This window comes from Pleurodeles waltl, chromosome 2_1, assembly GCF_031143425.1.
Source record: "Pleurodeles waltl isolate 20211129_DDA chromosome 2_1, aPleWal1.hap1.20221129, whole genome shotgun sequence".
Lineage (NCBI taxonomy): Eukaryota > Metazoa > Chordata > Amphibia > Caudata > Salamandridae > Pleurodeles > Pleurodeles waltl.
In genome coordinates this window covers 402,041,974-402,057,440 of record NC_090438.1, presented here as the reverse complement: position 1 = coordinate 402,057,440, position 15,467 = coordinate 402,041,974, and positions in this window count along the sequence as shown.

The window sequence follows — 15,467 nt, the reverse complement described above, 5'->3', positions numbered from 1 at the left end:
TATATCACCTGACGAATCTGCAGAGGTCTTCCCGGACAATACGACTTCTGGAGTGTCGCGATATAATTTGAGACCAAGGAAAGAATCTGAAAATTGTTTTGAAAAGACTGGTTGAGCTACCGCCCTGGGTTAGCGAAACGGAGAGCCAATGTGGCAAGGGGGGTGGATCAGCCGTGCATTAGAGTAGTGACACCCGTCTTGGCCCGTGGTGAAGAAATCAGCGGCTGCCCAGGGATAAAAGCTCCAACGATTGTTTTTAATTCATTTCTGAAAGGGTCGATTATCACTGTTGCTAAAATGAATAACAAATTGATCATTAGTATTATGGGGTTTGTTGTTGTTTTGGTGGTTACAGCAACAATCACCTGGTTTATTGAAAAGAAGTCTCCTGCTCGTGAGTTTTTTGTTGCCACTACTCCAGTATCAGAGGATCACTATTACTTTACGCTTCCCTATCAGGAGCAGAAGCACCGTCAATCGTACTTCAATAATACTTTCATTCAGATGTTGCATCATACTCATAATGCTACAAATACTACTAACTGTTGGGTATGTGGAATGATACCTGCGCATCAAAAGAAAGGAGGAACACCTTTCATTCCTCTTCCTTTTTCACACAATGGTTCTTGTCAAGCTTGGTACATGCTTTTGTTTGCATCTGGAAAACGTACAGAGGGCGGACTTCTTTTTCGCCTTAATAAAGTGTGCTACCAAGACAAAGATGGGTATCCCCAAGCTAAAGGAACTAAATGGGAATCGGAAGAGTATCAACCGGACAATGTTTCAATACCATATGTCTTCACAAATATACGAGACTCTGACAAGAAAGAACAATTTGTGATTTCTGTTACAAAAACTAAAGCAGATTTATGTATACGAAGCATTGGACGAATTCCAGTAGGGATAAGCGATTGTACCTTGATTTTATCTATTGAGTGTAAATAATAGTAGTTTTACAGCTTCACATAATACATATTTTGTTTGTGGTAACTATGGATATTACCAACTACCTGTTGGGTGGTCAGGTGTGTGTTATGTATCTTTTCTATTACCCCCTGTGTTTTTGGCTCCTGCATCATATCACCGAGATTTAAAAATCTTCAATGACATCATTAACAATAGATGTAAAAGGGAAATAAGTACAAATGAGGTAGACCAAACGTATACTAGCCTGCAACAATATGTTGATTTTAATTTAGGATTGTTCCCCTTTGTAGGTGTTGCGTTAAACAGTAGGAAAGTGAGACAATTGACTAGGGTTGTGGAAGCTGTTACCAATCAGGCAGCTCTGGCACTTGGGAATATTACAGAGGAGCTCCAAGTTGCGAGGATTGTAACGCTCCAAATCGTATGGTACTAGATGTGATATTAGCTGATCGAGATGGTGCATGTCGAATCATCGGTAGTAGTTGTTGTGTTTTTATCCCAGATCACTCACCTTCAGTATATGATGCAATATCTAAATTGCATAAAATTGCTGCAGAAATCCATACAGAGACTGGTACTTGGACTTTTTCTGGATGGTTTTGGGCTCTTGTTTCCGCCTGGGGCTGGAAACTACTGACTATCCTGTGTGTAATAAATGCAATATTTTTTACATGCTGTATCTGTATTCAGTGTGGTCCAATGTTCTGCTCCATGTGTATTACTGCTTGTATGCCTACCAAAATAAATATTACAGAAATGAAGGCACAACATATGTTAGATAAGGAAATAGCTGAAATGATGAGCATAAATATACAGGATGAATATTTAGATTATCCCAGAAAGACGAATGTCTTCAGCTAATGCTGAAAGGGTCGTCTGTTGTAATTTAGCAGTGATTAGATTAAGCATTAGCAGAAGACATCTTGTATTTAGTAACTATTGTGAACATTTTGCGGAATCCATTTTGTATTCATGGCAGCCATTTTCTCTGCTACATGTTGCCATGTGCTCACCATGTGCTCTGTCCTACCTTTCTGTTAACTGCTCTTGAAATCTGCCTAGTGACAAGTTATATTTAGCATCTCTTACTTTCGCACATGCTCAGTAAGGTCTGCAGCTGTTAGTCCTTGGAAACTGTTAGCTCCTCCTACCTGTTGACTGTGCATTTTCCACATGACCTTACATGTATACAAGTCTTGTTTCCATAACTGTACCATCTCCTTTTAGCCCCTGTGTGGGTATAAAAGGACCATGCTCTCTCAGTTCAGTGTGCTACTTCAGACTTTACCCTAGGGTACTGTTTGAACTGTAGTACCACCTCATGAGGGTAATAAACTTTTGTCTTTTATTCCAGTTTCTGTGCCAACTTCTTCCTACATGGTCTGAGGACTTTGTGCAGAGAAAGGTGAACCCCTTGTACTAGTAGGCCTTGCTGAGGCTTACTTCAACAGGAAAGGAGAGGAATGCAATGTATTGCTTAGATTTGGTGCACTCCTGCCCTTTCCCTTGGGCGCAGGATGGCCCAGCAAGGTGACTTGCTGCACTGCCTGCACCAAAAGCCCATTAATATGGGCCCGAGTTGTGATTAAAATATTTTTATAAGAGAAACTGACCTGACCTCGTACACATGCCACTGAAATCATCTAAATGTTGAACTATAAAATTGAGAAGGAGAATCCAGGCATGGCACCACATAATGATGATTCCTTGGGGCTCACAACCTACAACCTAATTTCTAACAATTTGTACTAATATGAATACAGGGAGATGATGGATTAGTAAGTCCTGGTAACATGCTTTTTATTGTAGGAATGCCTATTTTATTTTAATTTTATATTCAATATATTTTGTAGCTAATCAAACTAAAATTAACTAATTATACCTTTCAAATTGTCGTGAATTGCTAATAGGATGATATAATTTGTATTTAGGATGCCCTGAAAGTGTGCACACCCATTTACTGCTATTGTGCTGTTTTGTGAACTACCATGCTGTGGTTGTTGTTCAAAGTTGTACTCCCGAAATGAATGTCATATCCATTCCTTACTAGACAATTTTGACTCTTCAATCTACCATTTCCGAGATTACTACATTGCCATTCCAAGGCACAGAGAGAAGCTTGGAGACATGGTTTCAAATGTTGATGACATCACTGTAAAATGGAGCAGGGCAGAAGTCCTATGCACTTCTTACTGGAGGGTGCAGCTTTCTTATCTGCTCCTATTTATGTCATCCTTACTGGCATAAGTCCCTCTCTGGTTCTTTTCTATGGGAAGCTGTTCATGTCAAAATTACAGCTTACCATATAGGACACCTTCTGAAATGGATAGCCTGTTGCAAAATGAATATGAGACACACCAGAATGAATGTACTATGTATCAAAATAAATACGATACCTGGCAGAGTGAATCTGACTTGAACCAAAACGAATATGAAACCTGGCAAAGTGAATATGCTACTTAGTGATTAATATGAAAAACTCAAACTCCGAATTGAATAAGAGGTATACTGAAATATATATCAATCATACTGAAATAAATATGGCCCTCACTGTAAACAATAAAGCAATAACAGAAACAAATACAATATTCAGCAAAAAGAATGGGACATTTCTTGAAATGACTGAATATGTCATGAGGAATATGACATACATTGGAATGAATATGACAGATGTAAATGAATATAAATAACTGAAATTAAAATGTATTTTTCTGAAAAGAATATATTTTGCAGTGAACATTACATTCATCAAAATTAATATGGTTTGCATTGAAAGTAATATGATACACATTGCCATTATTATGAGATGTGTCACAATGGGTATGATTCATTTTAAAATTAATATGATGTGCTAATATGAATGAGACATCCATTGAAAGGAATATGACACATGCTAAGATAAATATGCCATGTATTGAAATGACTGAGCCCCTTTGAAATTAATTCAGCATGCCTTAAACTGAATCTGACCAATGCTTAATTTAGAATGAAACTTGTCAAAATGAATATGTTATTTTTTGAAATTAATATGATACACATCAAAATGAAAATTGAATTTATCGAAATGAATATGAATATGACCCATGTTAAAATTATTATGTCAGATGTTAAGGTGAATATGACATCCACTGAAATTAATTAGACATTCATTGAAAGCAATATGACACATGTTAAGATGAATATGAACCACTTTCAAATGAATATGACATCTGGTGAAGTTAATATGACCCATATGAAGACTAGTATGACATTCATTAAAATGAATGACACTTTTTTAAATGAATATGAAATTATGTGAGATAAATGTAGCAGGGTTTGAAATGAATAAAGCACATATCGAAATGAACACCAGCCATGTTTAAATGAATATGACCCCTGAATAAATGAATATAGCTTGCATTGAATTGATGTTGATTTGCTTTAAAATCAACATTACATATTGAAATTAATATTACATATTTTAAAAGGATATGATATGAACAAACATGAATTAACTAAAATTAATATATGTTTTTGACTATGTGCTGCATTTAGTTTTTGCTGCCTTTAGGACTCTGAGCACTTTACCACTGCTGAACAGTTCTACAGTGCAAGTGTTCTCTATCTAAATTTATTGATGATTGGTTTATCCATGATTGGCATATTTATTTTACTGGTACACCCCTAGTATAGTGCACCATGTGTGCGCAGGGCCTGTAAATCAAATGCTACTAGTGGGCCTGCAGCACTGATTGTGCCACTCACACGAGTAGTCCAGTAAACATGTCTCAGACCTGCTACTGCAGTGTCAGTGTGGGCAGTTTTAAACTGCCATTTAGACCTCCCAAGAGCACCCACTTGACAGGGGTAAACCTTCCCTTTTACTACATGTAAGTCTCCCCTACGGTAGGCGTAAGACAGGCCCCTGGGAAGGTGCAGTGTATTTAAAAGGTAGGACATGTCCTGATAGTGAAATCCTGCTAAATTTGTTTTTCACTATTGTAAGGCCTATCTCTTCTGTAGGATAACAATGGGGATCGCCTTGAAATATCTTTTAAGTATAATTACGAATTGGTAGCAGATAGCGATTTGGAGTTTGGCGTCTCTGAACTCACAATTTAAAAATACATCTATTTGTGACGTTGTTTTTTAAATTGTAAGATTGAAAATGGCACTTTTAAAAAGTGGGCATTTTATTGCTTAGCCACTCTGTGTCTCTGCCTGGCTGTGGAATTCATGTCTGGGTCAGGGTGACAGTTGGGCTGTTTGTGAATTCACTCTAGACAGCCACGTAGGGGTCTGAGGTCTGCCATGCATATCCTGATGGGTCTTCCTGAACTAGAGCGGTAGGAGGAGCTGACACTTGTTCCTGGATAGTGCTGTGCTCATCGTTACACAAAGCAATCTCCAACCCCCTGAAGTGTGTAGGGGGCAAGGACGGGAAAGGCAGGGTCTTGTGCACTACAAAGACTTCTCTTTGAAGTTTTCCTACTTCAAAGGCAGGAATTGGTGTAAGTACTGGACCCCTGACCCACAAACTTGGAATCCTTCTGGACTGGGGACATTCTGCATGAAAAAGAGCTGGATGCTGTAGGAGAGAATGCCACCTGCTTGCTGTACAGGCCTGCTGCTTGCTGCTTCTGTCTTGGGAGTGAAAGACCTGGACTTTGCTTTCTACATCCTGCTTCCAAAGGTTCTCTAAGGGCTTCGACTGAGCTTGCCTCCTGTTAAGAATTGTTAGAGACGTCAAAGAATTCATCTGCCAACACCTGGGCTCTCTTGCTGAGAGTCATAACTTGCCAATCCAAATCCAGTTCTTAGGCCCTTGAGAGTGAGTTCTGGTGCAACCAAGAAGAAACAATGTGCATCAACTCCATAGAAACTTCGGAACAGGTTCAGCTATCTGACTCTTCGCAGCTGACTAGAACTGAGCCGTGGTCCCCACTGAGTACAATGACATAAACTGATGCTGCAGGCCTGACGCCATCGCAGCGCCTGCGAAGTCCCACCACAGCATGAGTCCTGAGTGCAGTGTCACTGACATCCGTGACACCCACTCTGTCTCCACTGCAGCACCTGTGGCATAATCACGACACTGTGAAGTTGACGCCTCGTGTCTTGACCTGCTGGATTCATCTACCCCACCTTATCAAAAGCAATCAGCACCTTGCTGCATCACCTCCCCTACAACCGTAAGGAACCAATGCCTCACCTCCCCTGCCTAGCAGTAAGGAACCAACACCTCCCTTCCCCGGTAGCAGTAAAGAACCAGCACCACACCGGCTCTAGTGATGCCTCACCTCCCTGACTCCATGCAAAGTCTCGGTTTCCTCATTTTCCAATGTACTGTACCTGGGGTCCATGTGACTCCGTGACCAGCCCAAAACTCCCACACGAGTGGTGTCGGACTGTTGGGAATGACTCCATCAAGACATCACGATAGTCCCAGTTGGAGCTATTATGTTTCTAAGCGCTATACTAAGACTTAGGGCCTGATATGATCTCGGTGGTTGGGTGGTCAAACCGCCATATTGGTGGTCCCAAAAAAGAAAGCTGTGCTGGCGGTCCCCAGACTCCCATATTACAATTCATGCAGGCAGGACAACCGCCCACTAAGCAAAAAAGGCCGACCACCAGCGGTGCGGCAGCTTGGATTTAGGTGGTCTGACTTTCAGTGCTGTCAATGCCTTGGCCAAACATCAAGCCTATTACAAGCACACAGTTGCCATTGCAGTCTCAGTGTGGTGGTCAGCCAATTGCGGTCGACCACCGCAGTCCGCATTCAGCCTAGTAACAGCAAGTGCACACTGCATGAATTCAAAAACAACACAGCTGACACACATTCGCCAAGTGGACACACCGGCAAAGGGCATTATGGGCCAGATGTAGGAAGCATTTTGCATGGTGCAAACTTCGAAAATCGCAGTTTGCGCCATGCAAAATGCTCATCGCGATGCTCATTCACAATTTGCGAGTCGGTACCGACTTGCAAATTGCGAATGCGACTCGCAAATAGAAAGGGGTGACCCCTTCCTATTTGCGACTCACATCGCAATGCTAAATTGCTTTGTGAACGTGAATGCGGTCGCAAAGCAATTCACAGTTACCATCAATGTCACACTAGTGGTAACCCATTCGCAAAAGGGAAGGGCTCCCCACAGGACCTCTTCCCCTTTGTGAATGTTGCCCAAAATGTTTTTTCAGAGCAGGCAGTGGTCCAACGGACCACTGCCTGCTCTGAAAAACCAAAACCAAATGGTGTTGTTATTTTTTTTATTTTGCAACTCATTTTCCTTTAAGGAAAACGGGATGCAAAATAAATAAAAAAACTGCTTTATTTAAAAAGCAGTCACAGACATGGAGGTCTGCTGTCTTCAGCAGGCCACCATCCCTGTGAGTGCAGGGACTCGCTATGGGGTCGCAAAATGCGACCCGCCTCATTAATATTAATGAGGTGGGTCTTTGCGACCCCATGGCCAATTGCAGAGGGTTTCTGAGACACCATTCTACATCCAATTTTGCGAATCGGAACTTCCTATATCTGGCCCATTAAAACACACCCCTTCACAGGCCACAATCCTTTGCATTTCCACTGCAGCACAGCGAGGCAGACCACACATCATTCCGTCAACTTTTTTTCATAAGGCAGCCCTTTTTGTCCGCCATCCCATTTTACCCTTTTCACACACATCATCAATTTTTTTCTCATATTCACTTGCCTTCTTTAGTTAGTCACTCTCTCCCCCTTTAATTTCAAGGCATGTTACAGGCCAAAAACCCATGATTTTCTTCAGAGGATGAGTTGAGAGTCATGGTGGATGAAATCATTAGACTAGAAACACACAATTGTTTGGAGCCCAGGTTCCGCACACTTCTCTCAGTAGAAAAATGAAAATGTTGTATAGGATAGTCGACAGAGTGAATGCTGTAGCCACCACCCTGTGCACGAAGGAAGACATTAGGAAGAGGTGGAACCACCTCAGGAGCAGAGTCAGTTCCCTGGTCTCTAGGCATCATCTGGATGCCAAGAAGACTGGCAGTGGCCTTCCCCGTGCCCTGTTCAGACTCTTTCTCTTGGAGAAGAAGGTCTTGGCCATCCTGCATCCTCAGGGCTTGGCAGGAATAAATGGAGTGGAGGCTGGTAAGTTACAACACAAATAATGTCTCCAAACTGCAATGTTGTGCATGCTCACAGCTTAGCTGTTGCCACTGTCTTGTTCATGTACTTCAACACAATTCAATAGCCAGAGTATCTGAGTTGTAACACTGTTAATCTGTATAATTAGATCAGACATCACAGTTACCAAGATGCATTACATGCCATATGTCCGAATGGTGTCTGGAAATCTCACATTAACAAAAACACATTCCAGGATTCATGGTATGTACAAAAATGTAAACATATGCTCAAACCTAAACGCAGCCTGCATACAGATATGTAATACCAAACATTTGTCAAATGTTGGGGAGTAGAGAGAATGACCTGATTGCCTCTCCCAGGAGGCACTATTCCATTAACTCTAAACACCAGCCCAGTGGTCACTTGTCCAAATACCCTTGTTTGTGAACTCTCAATTGAAGTGCACTCACATGGGAGGATACAATTTGTCAAGAGTGTGTAATAATGGGAGTGACCGGACTGCAACTCCCAGGAGTCACTGTTTCAGTTACTCCAAACAGCAGCCCAGTGGTCACATGCCCAAATACCCCTGTTTGTGAACTCTCAATTGAAGTGCACTCCCCTTGGAGGATAACATTTGTATAGTGTGTGCGGTGTAGAGAGTGGTCTAATTACAAAGCACAGAAGGCCCTGTTCCAGTAACTCCAAACACCAACCCAGTGGTCCCTTGTTCAATTACCCCTGTTTGTGAACTCTCATTTGAAGTGTACTCAACTGTGAGGATACCATTGGTCAAGTGTGTGTAGTAGAGGAAGTGACCTGGCTGCAACTCCCAGGAGGCACAGTTTCAGTAATGCGAGAGATGTGACTGCAAAGCACAATAGGCCCTGTCCCAGTAACTCCAAACACCAGCCCAGTGGCCCGTTGTCCAAATACACCTGTTTGTGAACTCTCATGTGAAGTGAACTCACCTAGGAGGATACCAGTTGTCAAGTGTGTGTAGTGTAGAGAGTGATCTGACTGCAAAGCACAATTGGCCCTGTTTCAGTAACTCCAAACACCAGCCCATTGGTCATTTATCCACATTGACTTGTTTGTGAACTCTCACTTGAAGATTACTCACCTGGGAGTGATCAAGATACAGATCATGCTAAAATCAGAGATGTGTCTGTCTTCCTAGCTCCATCTTGACTTGCTAACCCAGGTTGAAACTATAGAGGACAAGAATAAAACTGTTCCCAGTGTGTATAAGACTTTCTATGGCCTCAAGATGCATCACCAGATTGGTACTGGCAGCAGACACATTGACATAGCACTGTGCACATGATGACTCCTGTCACATACACAACAAAATCCTGTGTTTGCTTGCATCCCACTCAACTAGTCCTCCAAATGATCAAAGACATATCTTGCCTCTCCACTGTGTTGGCTGCACTGGTGGTAAAGAGACATTTTCAGGCCATCTTCCAAAGTGAAACTGAGCTACACTTCTCATCAGCTGCTTGAGTCAATTTGCGTTGGCATGTTTCACACTTGCCATGTCAAATCACCCAATACCATGGTTACTTGGCACAACTGGATTACCTACAACTTAACTTTGTCCAAGGTCTCTGCTTACTGTAACACAAAACCTTTTGGGGTAAATGTCACAATTCAACTAGTAACACTGTGTGTTTTTCATCAACAGGTAGATCTCCAGGTGGGCACATGGAGGCCACAGAACAGATTACCATTACCCCTCTGGATAAAGTGCTCAGTGACGACAACACTCATGGACGTAGAAGATGGCTTTGGCCCATCTGGGCAACCTGGTCAGATGGCAACAGTGAGTCCCACTGTGCCCACAATGTCACCTTCCAGCCCTGTTCCTTCAACATCACAGGAAACCATTTCCCCCCTCCACCTGTGTACCTAGCGCAGTTTTCAACATCCTGTGCCACCTTCCGTCCTGGATCCTGAGTTGCGGTGCAACACTTCTAACAATGAGGCTCCATGAATAAGATGGAGAGGGCAGACTGTGGCAAGGGCACCGGCCCATGGGGGTAGGGTGCGTGGAGTGATGCTGTGGGCCAGTGGGGTGAGGCCACTGGGGCTGCTCAACACCAGGTCACCCTCAGCCACGACTTGGGAGTCTATAAGCAGTCTCAAGGCGCTATGGGCCAGATGTTGACCAAACTCCGGGAAATCACGCAGCTACAGAGGGACATACATGAACAGATGGAGGCCCACAATTCAAACATGGCCTCCATAACAGGGGTGTTGAGGGATGTACACAACCCTGAGCAGGGCTTTTCAAACCAATCTTCTCCTTCCTTTGGCTCACCAACAGCAGGCCCATCAACATCAGTAGCAGCCTCAGGAAGGGAGGCCATGCCAGAGAAACAACCAGCCACAGATACCTGTGCCTCTGTAGCTGCTGACCCCCGGCCACCCTGCAAGTGGGAACTTCCAGCAACAAATACAAAAGGTGCGGATGACAAGACACCCACCATTGCCAGCAATGAGCCTCTTCCATAAGGTCCTTCTTTGTGTGTTACACATTCACTTTGTGGACTGATCCAGAACCCCTTCCATTTCCAATGGGAGGAATACTATGGACTTTGGACTTCCAGTGGTGTGGCATCTACTCCAATGATTTCATTCACCATGACTGACCACCTTACGTCTTATTTTTTTGGTTGATTCATGTCATGTATATTTTCTGTTAGTCATAGCTTCACAATAAAATCACCCATCACTGACTTATTGTCTGATGATTTTGCTTTCATATTTAGCAATGTAGATATGTCAGATCATGTGAATCATACAATGATAGTTCAAGGTACTTGTTTAATATGGAATATGTTGCACAGTTTCCAGCTCAGGATTACAACCACCCCACACTAATACATACATATGCATATGCATACAACTGTCTGGTCAAACTAAAAAAATATTACAGTGTTCAGCACATAGGGTGTCAATATGTCTGAACTATTGGAAGTCATAAATGATTGACTCATACTGAGTAAATGAACATATTTACAGGTACAGACCTCCAGACCACGGAAGGAAGAGATTTGTCAGACATTGTCCTGTAGAATAGGTGAACATTCTACCTAAGTTATCCAACACCACATAAACCAAGATTCAGACAGATGGCAGTACAACAGTTCCTGATCACAGGACCCTTAAAATCCAATGTTCATGCATCTGGTGATATAAGACAAGCATATGTTAGTGTTTTGGCACAGGCACTGTGGCCTTTATGATGAAACACATCAACAGCTACATACAGGTGATACAAAAGTGTTTAGCCAATGTGAAGGAACAATGACTTGGTCATAAGCTAGGACTAGATATGTGATGACCACTAGATGAAATACATGATGCATCATGCCCACCACAGGACACAAAACAAGTGCAATGTGCAATTCTGAACCGTCACCCAAACACTGTGCAAACTGTCTTGGTACACATCTCATACGCCCAAACTCTGCGACCTACATTACCTATAACAATACATGCCCACTTTGTATGTCAGAACAGCATCACATACCTGCCAATGTCACAACTCTGAAATGCCCATATGAAGATGTCATGGTGAAGCTACTTGTATGAAGAACAAAACAAGGAGCATAGGCTTAAAACCATACATATGACACAAGTAACATAGCATGCATCTGGAAAACATGTTAAATTGCAAAGATACTGATACAAATAAAGCAACATCATCAAGGGTGGTTGTGTCAAAAGCTATCTTATCAATCAGCCATTGGCTGATTTTAGCTGAGTATCGGCTCCCTAACTGTTTCAAAAACACTAAACTCCACACATTCTCACAACTACAGTTCATTATTCAGTCACAATCATGACATCACATGACATACTTACACTTAGAAGAAGTACCTGTGGATGAGATCTTCTCGCGTGTCAGTTCCTTCCTCTTTACCACTGTCATATTCATATGGCATTTTAGGATTCCCACCTGGTGACACTCCAGGCTCCTCCTCCTCTGGGATATACAGAATATTTCTCCGCAGGATGATGCTGTGGAGCATGCAGCATGCTACAGTGATCTGACACTCTTTCCCGGTTGAGTAGAGGAGGGCTCCCCCAGTCCTGTCCAGACAGCAGAATCTGGCATTCAGGAGCCCAAAGCCACTCCACTGCCCGCAGTTTTCTTCCATGGTCTTCAATGAAGTGGACTTCCCCTGGCATAGTTGGATTCCACAGTGGCGTCAGTAACCAAGAACAGTTTGGATATGCTAAGTCTGTTGAGGAATGGGACAGAAGTGCAACAATGAGTTGCTCACTTCATGATTGTATCACCTGACTTTGCTCACACACAATCAGTACAGATGTGACTTACTAACTATCCAGGCCCTCTCTGATTGCAGTTGTGACATCAGCTGGGGCATGGACTGATCCAGGAAAACGGGCACACACATTTGAGATGGAGAAATCTGCCAAACAGACAACTTGCACTTGATGGAATGGAAGTTTTTTCTGTTGCAACAGACTTGTTCAGTGTCCTGTAGTGGCACCAGGCCAACAGGTGGTATGCAGTATGGATTACTGCTAGCTGGCATCAGTTCTTGCTCCAAATGATGGCATACATCCACTATTGTTTGCCTATTCAGGCAGTAGAGCTGGATGATGTGGCATTCCTCCATGGTCTGAAGGTCTGGCAATGGACGGAAGACAGCAGGTTGTCAAATCCTCCCTCTCCAGGGTACCTAAGTGTGGAAAGACATGATTTGGAACATTAATGACTATGCCCACAGCAACATGATGCATGCCAACATGTGATAAAGCATTTCTGGCTGGATATACATGACACCCAGTACATATCACAGTTGGCAACTACACAAGGGTCAAATGTGACCACATGGTTGTGAACACAAGTGTCCACAACATGTATTCGTGCAACACCCAACTATCTGCTACACAGTTTCTGCTTGAAATGTGATTGTATTTTCTGACCCCCTACTACTGCAGGCAGGTCGCTCCCCGCGCCGCCTTCCGTGCTCCACCCCGTTTTTTTCACTGCTCCTTCAGCCAGTTTCCCGCCGCTGCATCCCCTGTGGCCCCTCCCCCCAGCCCACCCATTGGACAGGCCCTCCCGCCTCCCAGCTGCCACACCCACCCTCCCCTCCTCTTATGCCAGCCGCGGTGCGGTGACAGGGAGCAACCTTCGACCCTGCTACTGCAGGCAGGTCGCTCCCCGCTCCGCCTTCCGCCCTCAATCCCATTTTTTTCACCGCTCCTTCAGCCAGTTTCCCGCCACTGTGTCCCCTGTGGCCCCTCCTTCTCACTGCTCCTTCAGCCAGTTTCCCACCGCTGCGTCCCCTGCGTCCACTCCCCCCTCCTTCTCACCGCTCCTTCAGACAGTTTCCCGCCGTTGCATCCCCTGCGGCCCCTCCCCCAGCCCTCCCATTGGACAGGCCCTCCCGCCTCCCAGCTGCCACACCCACCCTCCCATCCTCTTATGCCAGCCACGGCGCGGTGACAGGGAGCAACCTTTGACCCTGCTACTGCAGGCAGGTCGCTCCCCGCTCCGCCTTCCGCGCTCCATCCCGTTTTTTTCACTGCACCTTCAGCCAATTTCCTGCTGCTGCGTCCCCTGCGGCCCCTCCCCCTCCTTCTCACCTCTCCTTCAGAAAGTTTCCCAACGCTGCGTCCCCTGCGGCCCCTCCTTCTCACCGCTCCTTCAGCCAGTTTCCCGCCGCTGCGTCCCCTGCGTCCCCTCCCCCCAGCCCTCCCATTGGACAGGCCCTCCCGCCTCCCTGCTGCCACACCCACCCTCCCCTCCTCTTATGCCAGCTGAGGCGCGGCCGCGCGTGCCAAAGGCAAGCCATCTGCGCCCGTCCGCACCTGGACTGCGCCCAGCGCCTCCCCCCCAGTCTGCGAGACCCCTGCACCTCCAGACGCCGCTACACGGCCGACCAACTCAACGCCCTCAACCCCGGCCGCGTCACAGCATGCTCCCAGCCCTCACCAAGGAACAACCACGGACCCTTCGCATGCTGCACCTGCAGATTCACCTGCGACAGAACAACAAAACCAACAAAGACTGAAACTAACCACCTCCACTGCATACTCCTCAACACCAGCTCTGCACGCAAGCACGCCATCGAGCTCTGGGACCTGCTCGACTCCACCGCCCCAGACGCAGCCTTCCTCACCGAAACCTGGTGGAACGTCTCCTCGGCGCCCGACATTGCAATAGCCATCCCGGACGGCTACAAGATCATCCGTAGGGACTGCAAAAACGGAATCGGAGGAGGCATAGCCATCGCCCACAAATCCTCCCTCAAGGTCGACACCGACGACTCCCTCAAGACCGCCGAACACCTACACTTCCACATCCACACCGACCCCAACACCACTCTCAGAGGAACGCTCATCTACAGACCCCCCGGATCACGAGCACCATTCAGCGAATCCCTCGCCGACCTCACCAGCACCCATGCACTCACCTCAATGGATTACATCCTCCTCGGGGACCTAAATTTCCACCTGGAGAACAACAACGACACCAACTCCACTACCCTGATCGACAACCTCACCAACCACAACCTCAGACAACTCGTCAACACACCAACCCACATCACCAGCCACACGCTTGATCCCATCTTCTCCTCAAGTGCCCACGTCACCTTCAACCATACCACCGTACTCCACTGGACCGACCACCACTGCATCCACTTCACCTACAAGAAACCTACTGAGCTCCACCGCACCCAACAACCACCCGCCGATGCTGGAGCAAAGTTATGGAAGTCCAGCTTACCAACGCCCTCGCCCAGAACCCACCCCCCGACTCCACCGACCCAGACACCGCCGCCAACAACCTCACCCTGTGGATCAACGGCTGCACCAACACCAATGCACCACTAAAAAAAACACCGACAACCAAGCCAGAAGAAAAGCCGCCTGGTTCACCGACAAGCTCCTAAATTCCAAACGCGACTGTCGGAAGCTAAAAAAGGAATGGCTCCTGAAACGCACACCTGACAGCCTCACAGCCCACAAGGATGCCACCAGCAAGCACCACCAACTCATCAGACAAGCCAAACGATCCCACTTCAAGGACCGCCTAGACAACAACGCACACAACAGCAAAGAGCTCTTCAGCATCGTGAAAGAGCTCTCCAACCCCAGCACCAACATCAATGACATCCCTCCGTCCCAAGAACTCTGCAAAGCACTGTCCACCTTCTTCCACCGGAAGATCACCGACATCCACGACAGCTTTGACACCACTCCCACGCCAGACCCCACCCCCGAACACTCTACCAGTGCAAACCACCTGACCTCCTGGACCAACGTGAACGACACAGAGACACGCAAGATCATGAACTCCATCCACTCAGGATCTCCGTCAGACCCCTGCCCTCACCACGTATTCAACAAAGCCGACTCCACCATCGCCCCCCCAACTACGGAAGGTCATCAA